This window comes from Chiloscyllium punctatum, chromosome 8, assembly GCF_047496795.1.
Source record: "Chiloscyllium punctatum isolate Juve2018m chromosome 8, sChiPun1.3, whole genome shotgun sequence".
In the NCBI taxonomy this organism is placed as follows: domain Eukaryota; kingdom Metazoa; phylum Chordata; class Chondrichthyes; order Orectolobiformes; family Hemiscylliidae; genus Chiloscyllium; species Chiloscyllium punctatum.
The window spans coordinates 36,114,334-36,141,865 of NC_092746.1; the positions used below are offsets into that span (position 1 = coordinate 36,114,334).

The window sequence follows — 27,532 nt, forward strand, 5'->3', positions numbered from 1 at the left end:
GAATGCTGTTGGGGGTGATAGCCTATGAGGGAAAGCAACTGCAGCAGCAAGATCACTGGCACCACAACTGGCAGTATTTTACAACAGGGAGGCTCATCCAACCTCCGGATACAATGCAACATCCTCTGCCATTTCCGCCACTTACAGTCAGACCCCACCACCAGAAATATATTTTCCTCCCTGCCCCTACCTGCATTCCTCCCCCACCACTATCCACCCCCCCAACCCCCCCCCCCCCAAAAAAAAACACGCTTCACTCCTGGTACCTTCCCTTGCCACCAGAAGAGGTGTAAAACGTGCACCCATACCTCCCCTCTCACCTCCATCCAAGGCCCGAAAGGATCCTTCCACATCCAGCAGCGATTTTCCTGCACCTCCAAACTCCTCATCTACTGCGTCCATTGCTCTCGATGTGGTCTGCTCTACACTTGGGAGACAGAACGACAACTTGTGAAACATTTCAGAGAACATCTCTGGGACACACGCACTAAACAACCCCACCGCCCAGTAGCTGACCACTTCAACTACCCCTCCCACTCCGCCAACCATATGCAAGTCCTGGGACTCTTCCACCGCCAAATCTTAGCCACTCAACAACTGAAGGAAGAACACCTCATCTTCAGCCTTGGGAACCTCTAACCACACGGAATTAATGTTGATTTCACCAATTTCATCATCTCCCCTCCCCCCACCTTATCCCAGATCCAACCCTCCATCTCAGCACCACCCTCTTGAACTGTCCTATCAGTCCATCTTCCTTCCCACCTATCCGCTCCACCCTTCACTCCAACCTATCGCCATCACACCTACCTTCACCTACCTATCACATTGCTAGCCCTTCCCCCCAGTCCCACCCCCCCCTTTCCATTTATCTCTCAGGCCCCTTGCACCTGTGCACCCCCAACATTCCTGATGAAGAGCTTATGTTCGAAACATCAATTCTCCTGCTCCTCGGATGCTGCCTGACCGGCTGTGCTTTTCCAATGCCGCACTTTTTGACTGAGGCTCAAAGTGTAGGAAAGGCATAATGATAGGGACAGTAAAGTCAGGAGCAGAAATGGGTTTTTCTGTGGACTCCAAGGTAGTGTGTTGCCTCCCTGGTCACAGGGTCAAAGATGCCTCTGAGCCAGCACAGTATATTCTCAAGAGGATGATGACAAGCATAAGTTGTGGCCTGTATTGGTAATAATGACATAGCCAGAAAGAGAGATGAGGTCCTGCAAAGGAAGTTAAGGGAGTTAGAAAGGAAGTTGAAAAGCAGGCCCTGTAGGATTGGAGAGTCATAGGGTCATACAGGATGGATACAGACCCTTACTCCAACTAGTTCATGGCGACTAAACTCATCCCATTTGCCTGCGTTTGGCCCATATGCCTTCAAACCTTTCTTATTCATGTAATTGTCCAAATGTCTTTTAAATATTGTAACTATATCTGCATCCACGATTTTCTCTGACAGCTCATTCCACACATTGCCCGTCACATCCTTTAAATTACTTTCTCCTCTCACCTTAAATAATGCCCCTTAGTTTTGAACCCCCCCACCTTAGGGAAAAATATCCTTGTCATTCACCTAATCTACGTTCCACATGATTTTGTAGACCTCAATAAGGTCTCCCCTCAACCTCCTAAACTGCAGTGAAAAATATCTCAGCCTATCCAACCTATTTTTATAACTCAAATCCTTCAATCCCAGCAACACCCTGGTAAATCTTTTCTGAACACTCTCCAATTTCATAATATCCTTCCTATAGCAGGGCAACCAGAACTGCACACAGTACTCCAGAAAAGGCCTCACGAGTGTCCTGTACAACCTTAACATGACATCCCAACTCCTCTATTCAAAGGTCTAAGCAATGAAGGCAAGTGTGCTAAATGCCTTCTGAAACAACCTGTCTACATGTGATGCAAATTTCAAAGATTTATGTGCCTAAACCCTAGGTCTCTCTGTTCTACACCACTACCCAGGGCCTGACCATTAACTGTATAATTCCTGCCCTTGTTCATTGCACCAAATGCAATCCCCTGCATTTACCCAAATTCAACGCCATCTGCTGCTCCTTAAGCCCATTGACCAATTGAAGAAGGTAGATTAGAGTAGTGCTGGAATAGCACAGCAGGTGCTATTGATGTTTCAGGTAGGATTCCTGATGAAGGGCTCCTGCCCGAAATGTCGATTTTCCTGCTCCTCGGATGCTGCCTGACTTGCTGTGCTTTTCCAGCACCACTCTAAGCTTGACTTTAATCTCCAGTATCTGCAGTCCTCACTTTCACCCAATTGATGAAGATACCTTTACAATCTTAGATAACCTTCTTCACTGTCCACTAAACCACCAATTTTGGTGTCATTTGTAAACTTACTAACTGTGCTTCCTGTACTGTCATCCACATCGTTTATATAAATGACAAACAAAAGTGGACCCTGTACTGATCCCTGCAGAGAACCACTCGTCACAGACCTCCAGTCTGAAAAACAACTCTCTACCATCACCTTCTGTCTCCTACCATCAAGCCAATTTTGTATTCGATTAACAAACACACCCTGAATCACATGTGATCTAACTTTATAATCTCGGATCATTTCCTCTGCCATGTGCCATTGAGGCTAATAGTACAGTTAAATATGTGACTAAAGAGCTGGTGTAAGAGGGAGCGCTTCAAGTATGTGGATCATTGAGATGTCTTCTGGGGCAGGTGTGACCTACACAAGAAGGACAGGTTGCACCTAAACTGGAGGGGCACCAATATCCTGGCAGGGAGGTTTGTTCCTTCACTTGGGAGGGTTTAAATGAATGTGGCAGGGGAGCATGAACCAGAGCTGAAGAACAGCAAGTGAAAAGAACTGAAGAGAAATCTGGGACTAAGGCCAGTAAGACTGAGAGGAAGAAGAGACAGTAAGAGATTACTGAACACGGCAGGAGTGGTGGTCTCAGGTGTATTCATTTTAATGTGAGGAGTATGACAGGTAAGGCAGATAAACTCAGAGATTGGATTAATACACATAACTATGATGTTGTAGCTATCCCAGAGACTTGGTTCAGAGAGGGATAAGACTAGCATTCAACAGGATTAAGATGTTTCAGATGAGATAGAGGGAGATGCACAAGAGGTGGGGGAGTTGTGTTACTGAGAGGGGGAAATATCACGAATGTACTGAGGGAGGACACCTTGGAAGACTGATCCAGCTAGGCCATGTGTTTACAGCTCAGGAATAGGAAGGGTGCAATCACTTTGATGGGATTGTACTGCAGGCCTTCCAACAGCCAGAGAGTGATAGAGGAACACATAGGTGGACAGCTTATGGGAAAGTGTAAACATGACAGAGTTTTGTAATGAGTGATTTTAATTTTCTTTTCATTGACTGGGACTCTTCCTGCCAGGGGCTTGGATGGTGGGGAATTTGTTAGGTGTGTTCAGGATGGTCTTTTAAAATGATATATAAACAATCCAATTGCAAATGGGCTCTACTAGACCTGTTATAGTAGAATGAGCCTGACCAGGTGAGAAAAAAATTCAGTGGGGGATTATCTTGCCAACAGTGATCATAATTCTGTAAGATTTAAATTACTTATGGATAAGAATAAGAGTAGTCCTCATATAAAAGTATTGAACTGGGGGAAGGCTAACTACCACAATACTAGGCAAGAACTGGGGAATGTACATTGGGGTAGCTGTTTGCAGGTAAATCTACATCTGGTATGTGGGAATCTTTTAAAGGCTGGTTGATTAGAGTTCAGGACCAACATGTTCCTATGAAAATGAAAGATAAGAACAGCAAGATTTGGAAACCTTGGATGACAAAAGAAATTGAGAACTTAGTCAAAAAAAAATGAGAGGCATTGGTAAGGCTTAGGAAATGGAAGTCAGACAGAACCCTCGAAAAGTACAAAGATAGTAGGGCAGAACTCAAACAAGTAATTAGGAAAGCTAAAAGGGGCCAGGGATGTCTTTGGTAAACAGGATTAAGGAAATCTGAAGGCATTGTCTGCATGTTTAAGGATAAGAGGGTAGTGGACTCGGCAAGATGGCGATGAATCATTGCAACTGCCGTGGATAGCTCTGCCTATTGGTGTTTTTTGCCATTCCTGACTAACTTCTATGAGAGAATTGATAATTTAAAGCTTTGAGAACACATATTTGTTCACAATTTGGAGTGGGAAGGATGCCAAAGGAAAAGGCAGCAAGCAGACATCAGCAGGAAGGATATTCCCCTGCAGCACCAGGCATGCCAGAGGCTGCTGCAGTGGCCTCACCCGAAACCCCGAGGGACTTCACCGACCCACAGGAATTGGCGGCGGCAATGGTGAGACATAACGCGAAAGTTGAGGCTGCGTACAAGGAGATTTGAGCCCAGATTCAACCCATCGCGTTCTTGCTGCAAATGCATGAATGGAGCTCCAGGGGAGTGGATGGAGGAGGTGGAGGGTTGAACCATGACATCGGAAGAGGCGACCGAGTCCTTGTCCAGACGGATCCAGGCCCTGGAACAGCAAATGCGGGCCTTGCGAGATGAGATCGACGACCTCAAAAATCGAGGGCGGAGGATGCATCTGCGGATTGTCGGGCTCGCGGAGGGTGAAGAAGGTGGGCAGCCAGTCAGCTTCTTTGAACACTGACTGCCGCAATTCCTGGGCCTTCAAATTGAGTATGGTCCGCTGCGGATTGAAAAGGCCTATCGGGTAGTGGTGCACAGGTCTGGGCAGGTACAGCACCCTCGACCGGTCCTAGTGCACTTCCACTCATACAAGGCCAGGCAAAGAGTAATAGAATCCTCCAGGTTACTGAGGAAAGATCCACAGGCACTTCAGCACAAGAGGTCAAAAATTACGTACTTCCAAGATTTCTTGGCAGCTGTAATCTGAAAGAGCAAGTCCTTCGATGAGGTTAAGAAGAGGCTGAGGAACCCGAGCACCCAGTACTTCATGGGGTGCCCGGTGGTGCTCCGTTTCAGCCAGGAGGATTCAGTTTATATGTTTAACTCGGCAGATAAAGCCAAGAACTTTGTGGACACTTTAAAGTAGACCGACTAATCTGAAGGAAGTGGTTAACATTTGTCCTCTTTTCCTTCTTTCCCTGTGTTTTCCCTTTTCCCTTTTTTCCTCTCTCCCTAATAATTTTTTTTAGGAAGAAATGTCTTGGAATATGTTGTTCCTATTATATTTTTAAAGCTGGATTTTATCATGGGAAATTGTACGAGTGCCCTTTGTTGTTTTCTCTTTGTTTTTGTTCTCTTTCTCTTTTAGTCATAATTGGAGTTGACATGGAGCAGGGGATGGGTGGAGTGCTTATCCTGACTTTGTCTTCTTTTGTTGATTTAAGAATCATCTTCTTGTTTACTTATTTTTTTTAGCCTAAGGCAGGGGCACAGTCCGGGCTTGAAGAACCTGTGAAGGAGGGGGATGGGTAGGGTGAGTGCCCTCTATAGGCAGGGAGGAGAGTCTCCCATTCAAGGTTTTACAGTTGGTTTACGTTGTAGTTTTTTTGGTAGCAATAGTTGTTTGTAGTTATGTTAGAGTAGTTTTTGTATACACAAGTTTACAACTCATGAGTCTTCATTTACTTGTGCTCGGCGCATTGCAAGCAGAGTTCTCCCTCCCGGAGGTTCAAGGGTGTCTGAAAGGGGATATAGCTAAGTGTCTTGTTAAATGGTGCACCTGCAACATCAAGGAAAATCATTCATCTGTTAAAAATAAAAAAAGGGCTTCCTTGCCTTAACAGGAAAAGAGTTGATATCACCCTATTGCAAGAAACCCATCTTGATGATGGAGAACACCTGAAGTTACAACAGGGAGGTTATGACCGGGTATTCTTTTCATCCTTTACTACTAAAAGTAGGGGAGTGGCTAATAATGTGAATCTTCTATTCACATTATTAGAGCAGGTGAAAGATGAGCAAGGACAGTTTGTGATACTTAAGGCCCTGATACATGGGGAGGAATATGGCATCTTAAATGTTTACTGTCCCCGGCGCATCCCCTCAAATTTTTGATGAGTACCTTCTCTAAGCTGAGTGCCTTGGGAACATGGCACTCTGTTATGGGGGGGATTTCAATTGTCTTTTGGATCCGATAGTGAACAGGATGCCTAATGGGCCCCCAACTATCTCTTCACAGGCCAAGCAGGTGACTAACTTATGCGAGGAGTTGGGGTTGGTGGACATTTGGAGATGTCTTCACCCTACTGGCAAGGACTTCACTTTTTTTGCGAACCCGCATAAATGTCACACGAGGATTGATCTTTTTCTGGCACCCTTGACCCTTCTGGATTCGATTATGGGTTGTAAAATTGGGAACATAGCTATTTCTGATCACGCGGCAGTATATTTGAAGGCTAAGTCCATGAGTAAGGGGCTAGGTTCATGGCAATGGTGTCTGGATCCTTTTCTCCTTAAGGATTCCAAATCTGTGGAATACTCTTTGAGAGAGTTTCAGGAGTTTTTCACTATCAACTCAGGCATGGCTAGTAGTCTGTCTATGCTATGGGAGACCGCTATGGCCTTTGCTTGGGGCTTAGTTATTTCCTATTCAGCTAGCCAGAAACAATAGAAGGGGGAACAGCAGGTCTACTTGAGACGCGGCTGAAAGCCACTGAGGTGGCACATTTTGCAAGGCCTTCGGTGACTAAGCTACAGCTGATCACGCCTCCCCCTAAGTAATTCAGTACTCACAAAGATCACAAAGAAAGAACTTGCTTTTGCAAGACAAAGGCTGTTTGTGTATGGGGATAGGCCAGGGAAGTATTTAGCATATCTGACTAGGAAAAAGCGTGCTCCCCAATCCATCACTACAGTTAGAGACAGTGCCGGAATCCTTACATACGATGCCAAAAGGATTAATTAGGCTTTTCAGAGCTCTTACTCTGAATTGTATCAGTCTGAAGGTTGCGAGGATAGGTGAGTCAAGATGGAAATCTTTTTTAAGAACCTGGACCTGCCAGGGGTAACCTTGGAACAGGCCTCTCTCCCTAATGCCCCCTTGACAGTTCAGGAAATACAGGAGGCAGCTAGGCAACTTCAGAGTGGGAAAGCACCTGGCCCTGAAGGTCTCCCTGGTGAGTTTTATAAGGAGTTTATAGGGATTCTGTCAGGGCCAATGTTGGAGATATACAATCACTCCAACATGCATGAATGCCTACCACCGTCTTCGAGAGAAGTTAATATTTCCTTAATTCTTAAGAAGGGGAAGGTTCCAGAGGATTCTGCTACATACAGGCTCATCTCTCTATTAAATTCAGATTTCAAGATTCTGTCCAAGATCCTGGTGCTGAGATTGGAAAGGGTGTTGCCCCATATTATTAAAGAGGACCAGACAGGCTTTATAAGGGGCCATTGATCCTCTAATAATATTAGAAGGTTGCTGAATGTGATCCAAGCATGTCAGCAATGATTGAACCAGGGGTTGGTGATTTCCTTAGATGCAGAGAAAGCATTTGACTGGATGGAATGGCCATATCTCTTCTATGTCTCAGAGCAGTTTGGGTTGGGTGGAGTCTTTGCTGGGTGGGTGGAGGTTTTATATCGCCACCCTCTGGCCATGGTCATTACCAACGGGGTGAAGTATGGGAACTTTAGGATTGGTAGGGGTAGTCGTCAAGGCTGGCCACCTTTCACCGTTGTTGCTTACATTGGTGATCGAGCTGCTGGCCATTCGTCAGAACGTACACATAACCGCTCTGGAAGTGGGATCGAGGGCACACAAGATTACACTGTATGCAGATAATGTCCTTTTGTTTTTAACGAACTCAACGACCTCTGTACGCCATCTGATACAATACATTAATTCATTTGGGGCCATTTCAGGATATAAGATCAACTTTGCGATGTCGAAGGCTATGCCTTTGGGGGACCTTAAGGAAGTGCCAGAGGTTGAAGAGGGCCCTAGGTTCCTCTTTAAGTGGTCATGGGTGGGTTTCTGATACCTAGGTAATTTTATTATTCCCATGTTTGATCGGTTATTTCAGACTAATTTTGCTCACCTGCTTGACAATATTAGGCAGGATCTTCAGGGATGGGAGGGTCTTCCAATTTCATGGTTGGGTCAAATAGCCCTCATTAAGATGAATGTCCTCTCTCCTTTGCTTTATCCCATGCATATGCTCCCTATGTTTCCCAGGTCAACATGGAGGAACCTTATGGGCTGGTTTAATTCTTTTGTTTAATGTTGTGGGCGGGCCCTCATCAAACTTACTAAATTGCAGTTGTCTCAAGGATGGAGAGGAGTTGATTACCTAGATATCAGGAGGTATCATTTGTGTTTCATGCTGCCCTTTGTGTGCGATTGGGCAGGTAACGATCCAGGCTCAGTATGGCTGGATGTCAAGGCCTCCCAGGCAAAGTGACCTGTTGTTCATGGGTAAGATGAGGACAGTTGTGGTCCACTGCTGGAACCCTATTGTTATTAGTACATGGCATGGAGAGCAATGAGTCAGAGTGAGGGTTGCTTATCCAAGACTTCGCCACTCACTCCCATAGTTGTTATGCTGGGGTTCCGACCAGGAATGATGGACTCAGGGTTCAAACTATGGGTAGCAAGGGGAGTTTCTAGTTTGGGAGACATGTTTGAGGGTGAGGTTATGATGTCCTTCAAGCAATTGAGCTACAAATACAGGCTGCCTAGCAGAGATCTTTTCTGTTTTTTCAGGTTCAGGATTTCATCCAGAAGAAGACTACTCTTCTCATTAAATCCTATAAGCCCGATACAGAGTGGTTGTGGCTACATGCCACAAGCACCCTCTCGGTTACTGCCTTTTATCACCTGCTGGATGATAGGGCCTGGCAGGATATTAACCAGCTATGTGAAGTCTGGGAGCAAGAGCTAGGAGTGGAGATCTCTTCTGAAATGTCTGAAATGTAGGCAGACATATGGGAGAATGCGCAAAAGATCTCAATCTGTAATAGGAAATGCACTATGCAGTTAAAAGTTCTGCGCAGGGTTTGTTTGGCACCGGACCATCCGGCGAAGTTTTAAAAAATGGACATCTCCAATGTACCCCAAACATAAAATAAATGTAGGTACTCTTACCCATTGCTTCTGGACATGCCACTGACTCTGTGTTTATTGGAGTGCTGTGGTGGGAGAGATAGGGAGGGTATAGAGGACTGAAAAAGTAGACCCGACATCTCTCCTTCTAGATCTACCAAATTTATCATCTTTAGATGGGTATGGGAAGAAACATTCAATATTCTTACTTACTGTACACAGAAGAATATTCTGATGAATTGGGTGTCAGAGAACACGCCAGGCTTGCTGGGATGTTGAAAATTAATTATGGAGCACACCCCCTTGGATTTTTTTCACAAGTATGGTGCACCACGCAACAAACCTTTTATTATAAGACATGGCAGCTGTTTTTGAGTTATTTGGACACAGATTTGTCTGCTATCTTAACTAGGGTATTTGTTTAATCAGGATGGTTAGGTTTGCTGAGCCCTGGGCCCTGGAAGGGGGACTCCTGAGTTAATATGGGTATTTATCCAATGCTTCAGTTCTTCTCTTTGGGAGCTTTGCGCTGAGCACAGTTATTTTGTGTTCTTGTGTGTTCTTTTGGTTTTTTTTAGTCACTTATTTATTTATCGGTGTTGTTTTGCAGTGTTTAGTTTTGTTTTGTTTTATAGGGTAGGTTAGTAGTTAGTAGACAGTAGTTGTATTGCAATTTGCGTTTTTTATTGTACTGGTATTTGTTATATTTTTTATAATTTTATAGTTTTGTAAAGTCAAAAAAAGTTTTTTTGCTAATAAATATATTTACAAAAAAAAGGATAAGAGGGCAGCTAGGGAAAGGGTAGGTCTGCTCCAGAACAAAGAAGGAAATTATTATGTGGAGCCGGAGGAAGTGGGTGAGGTCCATAACGAATGCTTCTCATTAATATTCACAATGAAGAAGGACATGAGGGGTGGTGAGTCTTGGAAGGGTATGTTGATATTCAAGGGAATGTCAATATAAAAATGGTGTTGGATGTCGTGAAAATCATGAAGGTAGACAAGTCCCCATGATCTAATGGGATCCATCCCAGAATGCTGAGGAAGGTAGATGAGGAATTTGCTGAAGACTTGAATGAATTTTTTGTATCCTCTTTAGTCAAAGGACAGGTTCCAGAAGATTAGCAAACATTTTTCCATTGTTTAAGAAAGGCAACAGGGAGAATCCAGGAAATTATAGGCTCGTGAGCCTTCGGTTTCCTAAACCTTAACAATGCCTCTTTTTCGTTTTGACTAAGCTCTCAATTTCTCTTGTCATCCAAGGTTCCTGAATCTTGACATCCTTATCCTTCATCTTCACAGGAACAAGATGGTCCTGAACTCTTAATCAACTGGCCTATAAGAGATCCCCATATTAGTGGTTGGGAAATTATTGGAGAAGATTCTTAGGATCGGATTTATTTCACATCTGGAAAAATATAGACTTACTAGCCATAAGCAGTATGGCTTTGTGTAGGGGAGGTCAAGACTCTCAAACTTAATTGGGGCTTTTGAGGAACTGACAAAGATGTTTGATGAGGGCAGGGTGGTAGATGCTGTCTTTATGGACCTTAGCAAGGCCTTTGATAAGGTCCATCATAGCAAGCTGATCCAAAAGTTGAAGTTGTATGGGATCCATGGTGAGCTGGTAAGATGGATGCAGAATTGGCTTAGATATAGGAGACAGAGAGTAGTGGTGGAAGGATATTTTTCTGATTGGAGATCTGTGACCAGTACTGTTCAATAGGGATCAGTGCTTTTGTAATATATATAAGTAATTTTGGAGAAGCGTATAGGTGGTCTGATTAGTAGATTTGTGGATAACACAAAGACTGGGAGAGTTGTGGATAGTGAGGAGCTTTGCCAAAGGATACAGCAGGATACAGATTGACTGGAGACCTGGCGGAGAAATGGCAGATGGAGTTTAATCTGGACAAATGGGAGGTGATAGTTTTGGAAATTCTAATGCAGGATGGAAGTATACAGTAAATGGCAGAACACTTAATAACATCAACATATAGATGGATCTCAGTGTACAGGTCCACATTTCCCTGAATATGACAACAAAAGTGGATAAGGTGGTCAAGAAGGCATATAGCATGCTAACTTCATTGGCTGGGACATAGAGTATAAAAATTGGCAAGTCATGTTGCAGCTGTACAGAACTTTAGTTAGGCCACGTTTGGAATATTGTGTACAGTCCTAGTCGCCACACTACCAGAAGGATGTGAAGGCTTTGAAGAGGATACAGAAATGGCTTACCAAGATGTTGCCTGGTTTGGAGGGTATTAGCTTTGAGGAGATGTTGGACAAACTTGGTTTGTTTTCACTTGAACGTCGAAGGATGAGGGGCAACCCAATAGAAGTTTATAAAATTAGGAGAGGCAGGGATAGAATGGATACTTGGAATCTCTTTTCCTGAAGTAGAAATGTCAATTTCAAGGGGACACAGCTTTAAAGTAAAAGGGGCCAAGATTAAAGGAGATGTGAGAGACAGGTTTTTTTTTACATAGAGTGTAGTAAGTGCCTGAAATGCACTATCAGAGGAGGTGGTGAAGGCAGATACAATAGCAATGTTTAAGAGTCATCTTGACAGATATATGAATAGGCAGGAAATAGAGGGATATGGTCAACACAGAGAAATAAGGTTTTTAGTTTAGACAAGCATCATGTGACAGTTCAGGCTCGGTGGGCCTAAGGGCCTGTTCCTGTGCTGCACTGTTCTTCATTCTTTATACTTTGCTAATAGTTTTGTTGTCACTGTTCTTACAAAATCTTTCCCTAAGAGTTTATTGACAGTATACTTTCTCAAATATTGTTACAGAACACAAATTATTCTGTAGAGTATATAAAATGTTAAAGTTTAGCCAAGCATTTCATATTCAAGAAGAAAACTCCAGATGAGGCCAAATTGGGAAAAATTGGTGAAAAATAACGAGCAGGTTTGAAACAGGGTTCAGATGTTCATACGATCTGAATATACTGAATGTTTTTTTTTTCCAATTCTAACACACCTACATTGCACAAAGTTATTCAGAAATTACTGCAGAGAAGCAGGTCTCTTAGGCCAACTAGCTGTGTTGATATTTTTACCTGAAACAAATAGTAATCTTAATCCCAAATGGATGCCCCATTCTCATTGTAATTTACTCACTTCCTTACATCTATACATCTAATTTATCATAAAGTGTTGGAAGAGACTCAATTTTAATAAATATCACTCAGAAATGGTCATAGTAATTTTCAACCTTTACTCGAGTTGAAGAACTAGAGATCGAAAGGACAGAATAATGCAAAGTGGAGACATGAAATAGAGTTTTTGAACAAATTGTATGGCAGGACTAACCCAAAATCTTTGTTTTGATCACTGGTCCTGTGGAAAGCAAAACCCAACAAAATTTCTCCACTAAAAAGGCACTTTGAACATTAAAAAAATATTCCCCACCTCCAAATGCCAGGAGCACGTGTATCAGCAGACAGGCACTGGAAATGTATGCAATCAGCGTAAATTCTGAAATACAGTACAATGGAAAATTTAACAGCAGAATGAGATTGAAACAGAGCTTATTCCCTTATTCACTGCCACCTCATCTCCTTGACAATTATACGCTATGTTTCGAGATGTGTAGTGCCAGAGAATTGATCATCATTTCAGAAGGGGCACAGCACTTGAAATGTTAACTCTGCTTCCTCTCCACAGAGGAGAAAGTGAGGACTGCAGTTGCTGGAGATCTGAGCTGAAAATGTGTTGCTGGAAAAGCGCAGCAGGTCAGGCAGCATCCAAGCAGCAGGAGAATCAACGTTTCGGGCATAAGCCCTTCTGATTGCTGAAGAAGGGCTTATGCCTGAAACGTCGATTCTCCTGTTCCTTGGATGCTGCCTGACCTGCTGCGCTTTTCCAGCAACACATTTTCAGCTCTTCCTCTCCACAGATGCTATCAGACCTGCTGACTTTCTCCAGCAATTTCTGTTTATGCTTGTAATTGGACATAATTGGTTCTTATAACTTTATAAGAGTGCATATAAAGAAGTAATTTTCATCTGCAATATCTGGGTATCATTAGCAATCAAGTAGATCATTTAGAAATAAGTGAAATCTAGAGACTTGATATTGTTTTACTGGGACTGGTCTCTTAATCAAACTTTTAAACAGAGAAGTCCTGTTTCCTATTATCAGACTGATATAGTTTGATACATTCAATTACCAATCCAAGAGTTCCACTTCATTTTATTTTTTTCTTCTGTTTGTTTTGTATATTTAACATGCAAGTTTGTGACTCAAGAAATTGAAGATACAGGAATCTTTCTGCTTGTCATGTTTAGTTGTAGTTGGTAGCTTACTTTTCCTTGATTGACTTGAATTTAGTTTGCAGGACAGAATGAATTTTATTTTCTTGTACCTGAATTATATTTTACTTTTTTACATTCCTAAAGTTTGATAGTTCTTTCATAATCCTAGAATTAATGACCGATTCTGGAATTTCCCAACATATGGGATGTAAATGAAGTCACAATGATTACAAACAAAATATTCTGATTGCTTTTAATAACCGATCCTCATAGCTGCCAATGTAATGTAAACACAATAGTCTTAGACATTAAAACCAGAAACTGCCTAATTCGCTTTAGAAACACTGTTCTGAAGCTGGGAAAGAGGATTCTGCTTGAGGGACACATATTCATGGTATTCCAGAGCTCAGTAGTAGTTTTCAGCCATAATTGAGGAAATCCTATTGAAATCATTAAATATTGGGGAATTATATTGATATCTCATGCTGTTAATGTAGTCTTTGAGATTCTATATCATGCAGATGATATGTGTTGGAGACTCATAATGCAAACAGAAAACTAGATTTGATTGCTTTTATGATGAATACCTGGGGTTGATTGATGTTTGTGAGATGCTATAATGAATAAACAATTACCAAGTAGAAAACAATTTCCCCACTATTTGAGAAAGGAGATAGAGAGTGAGTTAGTGTGACATGAGTAGTGGGTGAATTGCTAGTATCTATTAAAAATAATGTTCTTTTAAAAATCTATTTAAAAAGATTTTATGACTAGACACAAGGGCTGAACTGGATTTTGCGCTATCTGCTCTAATTGTGATGGAGGTGTCTTTAGAGATGACTTACTCCCCAATCAGAGTGAATCCCCTCCAGATCAAATTCCAATCACCCACTTAAGAGGTGTCTACTGGCTTTTCAGCAAATTATGAGCCTCAATATTAATGTACCTCCCTATGACAAGCAGCCAGCCAACAGATGCTGACAGATTCTGGGACCTGGAATGGTCACTACAGGCCCAGTACACAAGAAGGTAAATTGATATTTTTAAGAGATTGCAGGACAGGCTGGGGACAGGCTTTCCATTAACCACCCTCTGCCTGCCATCTGTGCTCCCAATTCCTTCCAGTTTGAGGCAATATAGGCTCCTCCTCTTTCCAATGATCTATCAGGCTGAGCACCCTGATTTTCCTGCCTGCTGGGATGGTAGATAATCAGGTTAGTCATGGGTAGAAGCCCTTACTTGGCTGTTAATTAACAATTAAAGGGTCTTAATTAGTGGTAGAATGAGAAAGTCACCCATGAACCTTCCTGCCCAGAGCAATTGCTGAGTTATTGGGAAGAGGTCATTACCTCAGCCATGCCAACCCACTTGAATATATTTGCCTTCCTCTCACTCATGTCATCGCCTTAGGATGAGAAATATAGTGTTCCCTGAAAATAAGGATAGCATTAGGATGTGAAATATAGTGTTCTAGAAAATAAGGATATCATTAGGCAGAGTCAATGTAGATTTTTGAAAATGAAATCATGTTTGACAAACCTGTTGGAATTTTCTTGAGGACCTACCAAGAAAGTAATACATAAGGGAGAACTGGTAGATGTGGTGCTTTGGATTTTCAGAAGGCATTTTTATAAGTTCCCAAACAAGAAGCTAATAAACAAAATTAGAGCATATGGAATTGTGAGTAATATACTTGGGTGGATCAAGAATTGGTTAATGGACAGACAACAGAATAAGAGCAGGAATAAATGTGTTAATCTCAGGTTAGCAACCTAGGGCTGGTGCAGTAGCACAAGGATCAATGCTTGGGCCCCAGCTATTCACAATTTATATCAATGATTTGGATGTGGCACAAACCTAAGCAGGAATCTACATTGTGAAGAATGTACAAAAATGCTTCAAAGAGATTTAGACAGGCTAGACGTGTGCGCAAGAACATGGCAGATGGAATATCATGTGGGTAATTGTGAAGTTACCCACTTCAGCATGAAAAATAGAAATGTACAGTATTTCTCAAACATTGAGATTTGGGAAAGATTTAAATGTGCAACTTTTTGACACAGTGTGTGGTATGCATATGGAACTAGCTGCCAGAGGAAGTGGTAGATGCATGTACAGTTAGAACATTTAAATGATATTTGGACAGGTACAAAAATATGATTGTAGCAATAAATGACAATTGACAATCTTGATTGACTCCTTAGTTGATAGATATAAGTTTAATTACTCAAGAAATCAAAGTTTTTTGCAAGTTTTGCAACTCATAAAAAAAAGGACAATAATTAAACAGTTGGGTCTCAGGATTCACTCTTGCAATCGAAAGATTCACAAAACTTTAAGCTGTACTGCTTTATCTTCTTGTCTGTTTAGTCATCCGCCTCCTCTTGGTTTTTTAAAACTTATTACCTGCTTGTGTGCATATTTGATGTAGAGAGTAACATAGAGTAACTTTATTTGTCGTTTCTACCAATATACAGCTGATACAATTAAAAACAAGTCAGCGGTCCTTCAGGAACAAGGTGCGATATGAACACACAGACTACATGAGAGAACAGCCATACACAGGGCAGCATAAAGTGCATAGAGAAATGCAAAACATGCAAGACAGCACAGTAGTTCCAAACAAGACAAGACAATAGGCACAGTAGTGGACAAATTACAATGTATTAATGAATAATCATTAATTAAACATTGTTTTAGCAGCAATTCAAAACATCATCTGAAAATTGCAAATGGAATAGAGTCTGGTCATACAGTGTTAAGGAGCCTGATGGCTTGGGGGAAGAAACTATTGCACAGTCTGGCCATGACAGACTGAATGCTCTGGTATCTTCTGCCAGATGGCAGGAGGGAGAAGAATTTGAATGAAGGATGTGTGGGGTCAGCTGCAATGCTGTTAGCCTTGCGGATGCAGCATGTGGTGTAAATGTCTATAATGGAGGGAAGAGAGACCCCCATGATCTTCTCAGCTGTTCTCATTGTCTGTTGTAGGGTCTCATGATCCAAGATGGTGCAATTCTGGAACCAGGCTGTGATGGAGCTGCTCAGGGTACTCTCAATAAACCCTATATAGAATGTGGTGAGGATGGGGGATGGAAGATGGGCTTTTCTCAAGCTATGCAGAAAGTCGAGATGCTGCTGGGTTTCCTTGGCTATGGAGCTGGTATTGAGGGACCAGGTGAGATTCTCTGCCAGGTGGACGCCAAGAAATTTTGTGCGCTTCACGATCTCCACAATGCGGCAATTCTATTAGCTTTTCAGGGTAGTAGGTAATAAAATTAATTTCTTTCACTCAAGAAAACCTCATGAATTGTACCTTTCATTTTGATTCAGTTAACTAAGATTATATTTGGAGTCCATGTGTACTGGTCACTTTAACTGCGATGTTAATGTTGCAATAGAGATAATGAAGGTGTCCATCTTTTCTGCACCAAATTTATGGATCGAATGGGAAGACTTAATTTGTTCAGCCCTTAACTTTGAGCTAGGTGTAGTTCCCGAGCTCCAATCATGCATTGGACATATCAGCCATCTGTTACAACCATATGAGCAGCAGTAGGATGGCTTCTCTCTGTCTCACTCCTTGTTTGAGTGGAAAAATGTTGTTTTGTTCAGAAAAAGAAATATGCATGCCAATTCAATGACTATTTAACTGTTTACATGTGTTCCAACTATAAAAGATGCACACTGATATTTTTCCTTGACTTTTGCAAAAAAATACAAGAAAGCAGTATTTATTGTACTTGGTCTAAGTAAAATAATCTTATAAACTCCAACTTGCACATGCACACTCTCAAAATTCACAAACACAGATGAATTATAGTGGGAGAATAGATGCAGCAGTTTAAAGCACCACCAGTATTTCACACAGACAGTGCTTTGACTGCCCAGTCAGTATCTGTGTTTGCTGATTTTACTCAGAACAACCGGATCGCCTCAATTAACCAAGTTGTATCCCTATCTGGATATAGTTTCTTTTTAAATGTATTAATTCGTAGTTTTGTGTGCATCTCTGGCAAGACCAACATTTATTTTCCATCCCTAATTGCTCTTAGAAGTTTGGAGTTGCACCACCTTTTTGAACTGATAAGGTTTTAGGGATTCAGATGGTGAGTGATTCTCTGCATGATTTCCTTGCCTTGGAGTTGCTCTTGTAGACCCAGTATTTGTATGGCTAGTTCAATTTAGTGTCTTGTTAATAGTAACTTGCAGGATGTTGATATGAAGATTCAACAATAGTAATGCCATTGAATGTCAAGGAGTGATCATTAGATTCCCTCTTCTGGAAGATGATCACTGCCTGGTACTTGTATAAATATTACTTGTTGCTTGTCATCACAAGCTTCGATACCATTAGTATCTTGACGCATTTGAACATAGTCTGTTGGGAGAGGTAATTCTCACACTCAATCATGAACCCTTTCAAACTCTGAACACAGAAAGCTGATGAAACAGCCACATTCTGCCAGATTCCTTCAAGAACAGAAAGTTTTAAGTGTAGGATTTTCCAGGGTTATGGCTCTTTGGATATATGTAAACCTAACTGGAGACTACTCTTACTGCTCAGTTATTGATTCTTCATATTTACATTATCAATGAAATTGGCCTCTTTGAGCCAAGTTTATATTTTTATCATAGGTCAATGTCTGACAAAAAAAAATTAATCACAGCTAAGAATTCTACACTAGTATATGTCGAGTGTAGAAACCTCTGATATATGTATACATATAATGCATGTAGATATGAATAAACTTGCATGCCCACACATGACACTAATCAGTGATAAAACAGACTGTCCATCAGTGTTTGAATTTGAAAGTGCAACCCAATAAGAGAAATTCCTATTGAAAGTAAAATAATCTTGGATTACAAAGTACCTCTATTAAAGAACTGTGAGGATGAACTACTAACTCCCACATCAGATGTACTCTTAAACAGCCTATGGTTCCAGATTACACTTTATGAAAAGCAATACATTGGCCTGAATCATCACATCATTGACAATAATGAAGGGATTGCTACTGCTTTCAAAGATTCTTCTGACCCGTGCAGCTACACATTTCTTCCTGGATCTTATGTTCTTGGCTGTTAAAAAAAAATTCTCAGTACAGCACCTCTCAGAGAATTCCTTCTGTGCAGAACAGGGGAAGGATAGAACATAACAGTTTTTTACTGCACCAGCTGTAAAGGTAAGTCGAAAGGTCTGGTGTTTGAATGTTAGTGAATTGAAGAGTAAATGGTTGAGTGGATGAATGGTAAATGGGTGTGTGTGTGAGAGTGAGAGAATAGGAGTTGATTGGGTGAGGTAGCTAATTGGATAAGTGGATGAGTGAATGATTGGTTAGTCATAGAAATGTACAGCATGGAAACAGACCCTTTAGTCCAACCTGTCCATGTCAACCAGATATCCCAACCCAATCTAGTCCCACCTGCCAGCACCCAGTCCCTATCCCTCCAAACCCTTCCTATTCATATACCCATCCAAATGCCCTTAAATGTTGCAATTGTACCAGCCTCCACCACTTCCTCTGGCAGCTCATTCCATACATGTACCACCCTCTGTGTGAAAAAGTTGCCCTGCAGGTCTCTTTTATATCTTTCCCCTCTCACCCTAAACCTATGCCCTCTAGTTCTGGACTCCCGACCCCAGGGAAAAGACTTTACCTATTTACCCTATCCATGCCCCTCATAATTTTGTAAACCTCTATAAGGTCACCCCTCAGCCTCCGACGCTCCAGGGAAAACAGCTCCAGCCTGTTCAGCCTCCCCCTATAACTCAAATCCTCCAACCCTGGCAACATCCTTGTAAATCTTTTGGTTGGTGGGTAGTTAAGTAATTGGGTGAATTAATAGTCAGTTTGGTGCTTAATTATGTAATGGGATTGTTGGGTCAGGAGGGTAGTCAGGTCAGTGTGTAATTGGGTAATCAGGTCAGGGAGATAGTGGGATGATTAGGGGCTGATCTTTTGGGGATGTAGTTACTTGTTCACATTATAGTCAGGTTGAGGCTTGTTGGCTCAGGTTGGGGGTAGGTAGTTTAGAGAGGAAGTGGTTGGATGTTCAATGGGGAAAATGAGTGATCAGTGTGAGGGAGTCAATTTGAAGTGGTAGTCAATGATGTGACTGGGAGTAGCCATCCAGGTTTTAGACAAGGTATAAATCTGTCTAACATTGCTTGGGTAACTATTCAGGTAAGTACTGTTGAACTGAAAGTGTCTCAGATTCTCATGCTAGGTCAGAAACATTTATAATGTGTCTTTGGGTGCAGGGGAATTGCCAATTAGACTGCCTGGACAATTGCATGGAGTTCCACATTGAAGAACTTCCAGTGGCTCACTAAATGCACCTTCAGTTGTATGTCCCAGTTTCCAACAATCTGCAAACTAAAAGATTTGGCTGAGTGTGTAATGATATGTATTTTTCAACTTTCACCAACAAGGAGAATGCCTGCCATGTGTAAATAAGTTCAGTGCGGTTTGTTTTGCATACAGTTTGGAAGCAGAATTCATCGCTGAGTCTTGATGTATTAGCTGATTGCTATGTGGCTCCCAATATGTTATTCTGCTGCTAACTTCATAGTGAGGCTCCCATACACTAGTTGTCTTTTCTAAAATATAAAACAAATGTGAAAATGTTGCATAAAGCTGGTACCAGGGCATAAATACTGCAGATGGGAATTATTTTCTCGAATTAAATAGATAGTGATACTGTGTTAGTGGGAAGTAATTTGTGTTTGTTCGGATAGCTCTAACTCTAATGTCCTGTCTATTAGAGATCATTTCTTAGGTTTTTAAACTGGAAAGCTCATAGTCTGTTTTATTTCTGTCAGTCCGCAACACATCAGAACAATTGCAATATGACCTCTGGCACATTGTAGCCAACCACTAGAGGCAGATAAATGGTGCCAATTTTTCTTTGATTTGTATTCAGTGGAATCTGCAATTCATTTACAGACATCTTGCTTAACTCTTACCCAGTCTAGCATTTCTGGCTTGACTCACCACTGTATGTTTGCACTTGTTATGAAAGGAAAGGCAAGGCGTAAAGATTTTAATTTGTGGTGTATATACATAAATAACCTCTGGTCCCAAGCAATGTGTAACCTATATAGATCACAGGAACTGTAGCTGATTATTTGGCATAGATCAAGCAATATCTTTAACATGGCTGCTTCTCAAAATATATATATTTGTATTGGCAACATCATAATTATTCTAGTGACCCATCCAAACAGAGCAACACTTCTTAGTTTTGAAAGTAAATTGTCCATAAATCTTGCTTACTCATGATAATTATCTCCCTATTCCCTGGTTGCATTTTTTTTCAGCTTCTGACCTCTGTTGCACTACATGAAAAATACAGTGAAAAAAAAAATTATGAGTTACTTGTTCTTGAATAAAATGAATTAAACCCAGCCAGTAAAATCAATCTTAATCAATGAATGCTGCTTCCATGACTTTATTGTAAAAAAAATTAATACTATCTTATGGATTTTGTATTCAGTTAGTTGGAATTTAACGGCACTCAGCTTTGGACAGAAAAACCAAAATTGAAATATGGGTCTAATGCAAATATTAGATATTGTTCTCAATAATTTAGCTGTTGTAGATGCATCTGTTCATGTTAGTAGTGATAAGAATGAGTCAAGAGTGTGGTGCTGGAAAAGCACAGCAGGTAAGACAGCATCCAAGGAGCAGGAGAATCGATGTATCAGGCATAAGCCCTTCATCTGGAATCTTTCCTGCTAGTTAGTTAAGATTCCCTACAGTATGGAAACAAGTCATTTGGCCCAACAAGTCCACACTGACCTTTCAAATGGTAGCCCACCCAGACCTATTTCCCTACCCTATATTTACCCATGACTAATGCAGCTAACACTATGGGCAATTTAGCATGACCAATTCACCTGGCCTGCACATCTGAGGACTGTGGGAGGAAACCAGAGTGCTTGGAGGAAACCCACACAGACACTGGGAGAACTTGCAAATTTCACATGGACAGTAACCCAAGGCCGGAATTGAACCCAAGTCCCTGGTGCTGTGAGGCAGCAATGTTAATCACTGAGGCACCGTGCCACCCTGATGAAGGGCTTATGCCCAAAACGTCAATTCTCCTGCTCCTCGGATGCTGCCTGACCTGCTGTGCTTTTTCAGCATCACACTCTCGACTCTGATCTCCAGCATCTGCAGTCCTTACTTTCTCTTAGTGATAGGAATGACCAATGCATGTGCAGGTGAAGTCCAGTTTAACTGTGCATATGCTCCATCCTGTTGTGTGGCATAAATGGATATATTCAGAATAGATTTAGGAGCTTAAACTGGGCCATCATGAAGCGTGGGCTGTAATCAGTGGCAAGTTTGTAATCAACCATAGCATTTAACCTCGGCATATCTTTAATTCTCCCATTACTCTCAATGATGAAGTTCAGTGGAGAGTGGAGGGCAGGCCACAAGCAGCACCAGACACCTCTCAGCATGAAATGGAAACTTGGTGAAGCTACAATTCAGGGCTACTTATGTGCAAAACAGCAGATACTGTATTTTTAGGCAGAGCTAAGCAATAGCACAACTGTCAAGTCAGACCTAAACTGGTCAATATTGCCATATCCAGTCATAATTGGTGATGGACATGTAAACAACAAACAAGAATTGGAGACTGTTCCAATAACTCCATTCTCATTGAAGGCAAAGACTAGCACATCAGTGTTAAAGGGAAGGCTAAAGCCTTTTGCAAAAGTCCTCAGTCAGAAGTGCAGTGTGATTGATCTAATATGGACTCATCTGGAGATCCATAGTATGACAGATGTCAATCTTTGGCCAACTCAATTCACTCTGAAGGCACTGGGTAATACAAAGGCTATGAGCCCTGACATTGTTCCTACAATAGTACAAAATACATATGCTCCAGAGCTTGCTGCACCCTAACTATGCTGTTCCAGTATACCTGCAATTGGTGACAATATTGGGCGCCATTTTCAAATCCCCAGATACTGAAGCAGTCTATGTCCAGATGCATTATGATGTGGCCTATATTCAGGTTTGGGCTGATGAATAGTGTGTAAGGTTCATGCCATAGAAGTGCCAGGTGCCATCTCCAACAAGATAGATTCATCATCATTGAATTCTCCACTATCAATATCCTCAGGTTTACTATTGACCACAAATTAAATTGGACCAATCATGTCAATACAGTTGTTACAGAGCAGGTCAAAGAGTAGGAAACCTGCAATAAGCAACCAATCTCCTGACCCCTGAAACCCTGTCCACCACCAAGGCAAAGGTCAGGAGTGTGATCCGCTTGCCTAGATGAGTGCAGCTCCAACACTCATGAAGCTTGATACCATTCAAGGCAAAGCATCATATCCACAAACAATCACTCCTTCCGTGACCATCACATTGTAGCAGCAGTGTGTACCAAGATGCAGTGCAAAACTTCATGAAGGTTCCTTCGACAGTACTTTGCAAACTGAGGACCACTACCATCTAGAAGGATAAGGGCAGCATGGGAAAACCATTACCTGCAATTTCCTCTCAAAGCCAGTCACCATCCTGGCTTGGAAATAAATCTCTATTCCTTTGGTGTCACTGAAATCCTGAAACTCCTTCCACCCTCGTGCGACTGTCTGTGTGGAGCTTGCATGTTCTTCCTGTGTCTACGTGGTTTTTCTTTGGGTGCTCCCGGTTTCCTCCCACAGTCCAAAGTTGTGCAGGTTAAGTGATTGGCCATGCTTAATTTCCTGTAGTGTCCAGGGATGTGTAGGTTAAGTGGATCGGTCATGGGTAATGCAGAGCTACAGGGAAAGGTTGGTGTGGGGGGGGGACAATTCTGGGTGGAATGTTCTTCAGTGGGTTGGTGTGAACTCGATGGACTGAATGGCCTGCTTCCACATTGCAGGGATTCTATGATTCTAAGAGCACTGTGGGTGTGCCTACACCAAATGAACTGTAGTGGTTCAAAAGGCAGATAACCACCACACTTCCAAAGGAATTAGGAATGGGCAATAAATTTTGACTGAGCCAGTGATGTCCACATTTCAGGAATGACAAAAGAAATTGCTATGTATCAACTATGTGTACATAAAACTGAAAGAGTGAAAATGGATCCTAAATGGATACTGCACAAGTCAGATATATCTGTTTGAAAGTCTGGTTTTAGCATGCAACTTCCTAATTTCAAATTACCATGATTTGAACTTCGTTTGGAGGCACAAAATTACACATCCTCAAATTTCACACTCAAGTGCTGGTCTATTGTAATGCATGTGGAGCATTATAAATGGTCTCTAAATATCCAGTTCTACCAAAGGGGTGGTGTCTGCTGGCTGACACACAGCAGCAATGGGCAGGATGACTCAGGGATTGAATGGCAAGAAGCACCCATTCTCCAATGCAGAACTTGAGCTCCTTGTGGAGGAGACCCAGATGAGAAGGAATGTACTGCTACAGAGGGGAAGAACTCCAGTCATTCTCTTGTTTCTCTTTCCTGTAGCAGCTAGTGCTGCTCTACATGGCTTCATGTTCTCTTCCCATTCCTTGCAGACCAAGGCCAACCCTCGCAAGATGTTCAGGACCTAGAATTCCCTTTGACTTAGCGACTCCTATGGCAGAGTAACAATGCACTTACTCTTTTTAATTGAAGTCCTCAAAGAATTTCCAGAATGAAAATTGGTTGAGTGTTAGTGAACTTTTGACCAAGTGTCTCAGCAAGTTTCCTGATGTGTTTCAGATATTCTATTTAAACCTCCAGTACCAAAGAGTAGCATAAGGAGATATGCCTCTCGAAGAGGTGTCCAGAATCCTCTAACTTACTACCAGAGAATCATAGAGTCATACAACATGGAAACTGACCCTTCAGTCCAATCAATCCATGCCAAACATAATCTCAAACCAAGCTAGTCCCATCTGCCTGCTCCAGGCACATATCCCTCCAAACCTTTCCTATTCATGTACCTATCCAAATGTCTTTGAAATGTTATAATTATAGCCAAATCCAACACTTCCTTAGGAAGTTCATTCCACAAGCAAACCAGCCTCTGTGTAAAAGATTTGCCCCTCATGCCTTTTCTAAATGTCTCTTCTCTCACCTTAAAAAATGTGCCTATTTAGTCTTGAAATCCTCCATCCGAGGTAAACAACAGCTACCATTAACTCTGTCTATATCTCTCATTATTTAAAAACTTCTATAAAGTTGCCTCTTAACGTCCTACTCTCCAGTGAAAAAAGTCCCAACCTTTCTTTGTAACTCAAACCATCCATACCTGGCAACACCTTGGTAAATCTCATTTGAACCCTCTCTAGCTTAATATTATCCTTTGAGGCCTCATCAATTATCTCCAGTATTGGTCCCTTAGCTTAATGTTAATAACAGAGTGAGGTTGCAGATTGTGTTTGCATTCAATTCAGCTGCTGCTGATGGCCCACAGCTAACCTTGAGTTGCTGGATCTGTTTGAGAATTCTATCCCATTTAGCATGTTGTTAGGGCTACAAGACAGAGTAATATGTGTGTTGTTAGTATGAAGACAGAATATTATCTTCACAAGGATTGTTCTGTAGTTGCTCCTACCAATATTGTCATTGACAGATGCATCAGCAGCAGGTTGGTGAGAATGAAGTCAAGTGTTCCCTCACCACCAGCCGCAGACCCAATCTAAATGTTATGTTAGCACTTGTCTAGCTTGGCCAGCATTGGTGCTGCCGCATCACTCTTGATTGTAGAGTTCATACACACGGAAACAGACCCTTCGGTCCAACTTGACTGTGCCAGCCAGACATCCCAATCTGACTAAGTTCCATTTGTCGGCATTTGGCCCATATCCTTCTAAGCCCTTCCTATTCACATACGCATCAAGATGCCTTTTAAAATGTCTTAAGTGTACCCGCCTCTACCACTTCCTCTGGCAATTCATTCCATAGATGCACCACCTACTGCGTGAAAAAGTTGCCCCTCAGGTCCTTTTTAAATCTTTCCCCTCTCACTTTGAACCTTCTAGTATTGGACTCTCTCATTCTAGGAAAAACACTTTGGCTCTTTACCCAATCCATATCTCTCATGATTTTATCTTCCTCTATAAAGTCACCTCTCAGCCTCCGAGGCTCTAAGGAAGAAAACCGCAGCCTATTCAGACTCTCCCTTTAACTCAAGTCTTCCAGTCCTGGCAACATTCTTGGAAATCCTTTCTGAACTAACTTCCTTCCAGCAGAAGGGTGACCAGAAGTGTATGCAGTATTCAAAAGTGGCCTCACCAACGTCCTGTACAGCTGCAACATGACTTCCCAACTCCTATCCTCAATGTTCTGACTAATGAAGGCAAGTGTGCCAAGTGCCTTCTGTACTATCCTGTCCACCTGTGACTCCAGTTTCAAGGAACTATGCACCTGCACCTCTAAGTCTCTTTGTTCAGCAGCAATTCCCAGGGCTGTACCTTTAATTGTATAAGTCGTGCCAAGATTTACCTTTCCAAATTGCAACTCCTCACATTTAAGTAAATGACACTCCATCTGCCACTCCTCAGCCCATTGCTCATTTGCACTCTGAGATAATCTTCTTCACTGTCCACTACTCCACCTGTTTTGGTGTCATCTGCAAACTTAATAGCCATGCCTACATCTAAATCATTTATATAACTGACAAAAATCAGTTGACCCAGCACCGATCCTTGAGGCACACCACTGGTCACAGGCCTCCAATCCAAAAAGCAACCCTCTACCACCAACCTCTGTTTCCTACCTTCAAGCTAATTTTGTCTCCAATTTGCTAGCTCCCCTTGGATCCCGTCTGATCTAACCTTACTGACCACTCTACCATGTGGAACCTAGTCAAAAGCTTTGCTAAAGTCCATTCAGAAAACATCTACCAGTCTGCCTTCTTCAAACGTTTTCACCATCTTTCCGAATCAAGTTAATGAGACATGATTTCAAGTGCATAAAGCCATGGTGACTACTCCTAAGATAAATATGAGGTGTTACATTTTGGAAAGGCAAATCAGGGCAGGACTGATACAATTAATGTTACGGCCATGGAGAATATTGCTGAACAAAGAGACTGATGGATGCAGGTGCATAGTTGCTTGAAATTGGAGTCACTGGTAGACAGGATAGTGAAGAAGGCATTTGGCCTTTCCAAATGCATGTCAATCCTTTCCCTCAGACCCCCTCCACAACCCATCATTGACATAAGGCTCACGGGTCTATGGTTTCCTGGCTTATCCTTACAGTCTTTCTTAAGTAATTGCACCACATTAGCTAACCTCCAGTCTTCTTGCACCTCATCCGTGGCTGTCAATGATATAAATATCTCAGCAAGGGACCCAATAATCTCTTCCCAAGTTTCCCACAAGGTTCTGGGAAACAACTGGTCAGATCCTGGGGATTTATCTATCTTTATGTGCTTTACTATTTATTTCTCCAAGTTCCCTAGCTTCTATGTCCTTCTCCATTGTAAATACTGATGTGAAATATTCATTTAGTATCTCACTCACATCCTGTGGTTCAACACACAGATGGCCACGTCGGTCTTTAAGGACTCTATTCTCTCCATAATTTCTCTTGTGCTCTTAATGTACTTACAGAATGTCTTTGAATTCTCCTTAATTCTATCTGCCAAAGCTATCTCATGTCCCCTTTTTGCTCTTCTAATTTCCCTCTTATGTATACTCCCACTGCCCTTGTACACTTATAGAGATTGACTGGATCCCAGCTGTCAATACCTGATTTATACCACCATTTTTTCGTAATCAGAACATCAATTTCTCTAGTCATCCAGCATTCCCTATATCTAACAGCCTTGCCCTTCAACTAACAGGAACAGAAAAAAGTGAGGACTGCAGATGCTGGATGCATAAGCCCGAAACGTCGACTGTCCCGCTCTTCGGATGCTGCCTGCCCTGCTGTGTTTTTCCAATGCCACACTTTTCAACACTAACAGGAACACGCTATCCCTGAGCTCTCATTGTCTCACTCTTAAAGGCTTTCCATTTACCACTGGTCCCTTTACCTGTGAATAGCCTCCCACAATCGACTTTTCGAAGTTCCTGTCGAATACTATCAAAATTGTCCTTTTTCCAATTTACAACTTTTTTTGACAGTTCTATCCTTTTCCATAATTATTTTAAAACTAATAGAATTATGACCACTTGCCCTAAAGGTCTCTCCCACTAACACCTCAGTTAACTGCCCTGCCTTATTTCCCAATTGAAGGTCAAATATTGCTCCTTCTCTACATATGGTATGCCCACATATTGAATCAGAAAGTTTTCTTGTATACACTACAAATTTCTCCCCATCCAAGC

At 41.9% G+C, this 27,532-nt stretch overlaps 1 long non-coding RNA gene across 1 annotated transcript in view; it reads right to left on the reverse strand.

Moving 5' to 3' along the window:
- Positions 1–326: 326 nt before the first annotated feature.
- The window catches only part of LOC140480476 (uncharacterized), a 34,661-nt gene continuing 7,455 nt past the window's right edge, over positions 327–27,532 (reverse strand). Inside the window, exons 2-3 of the long non-coding RNA XR_011961305.1 lie at positions 12,400–12,465; positions 327–422 (exon numbers count right to left, since the gene is read on the reverse strand). This is a non-coding gene — a long non-coding RNA (uncharacterized lncRNA). The remainder of the gene's footprint in view (positions 423–12,399; positions 12,466–27,532) is intronic.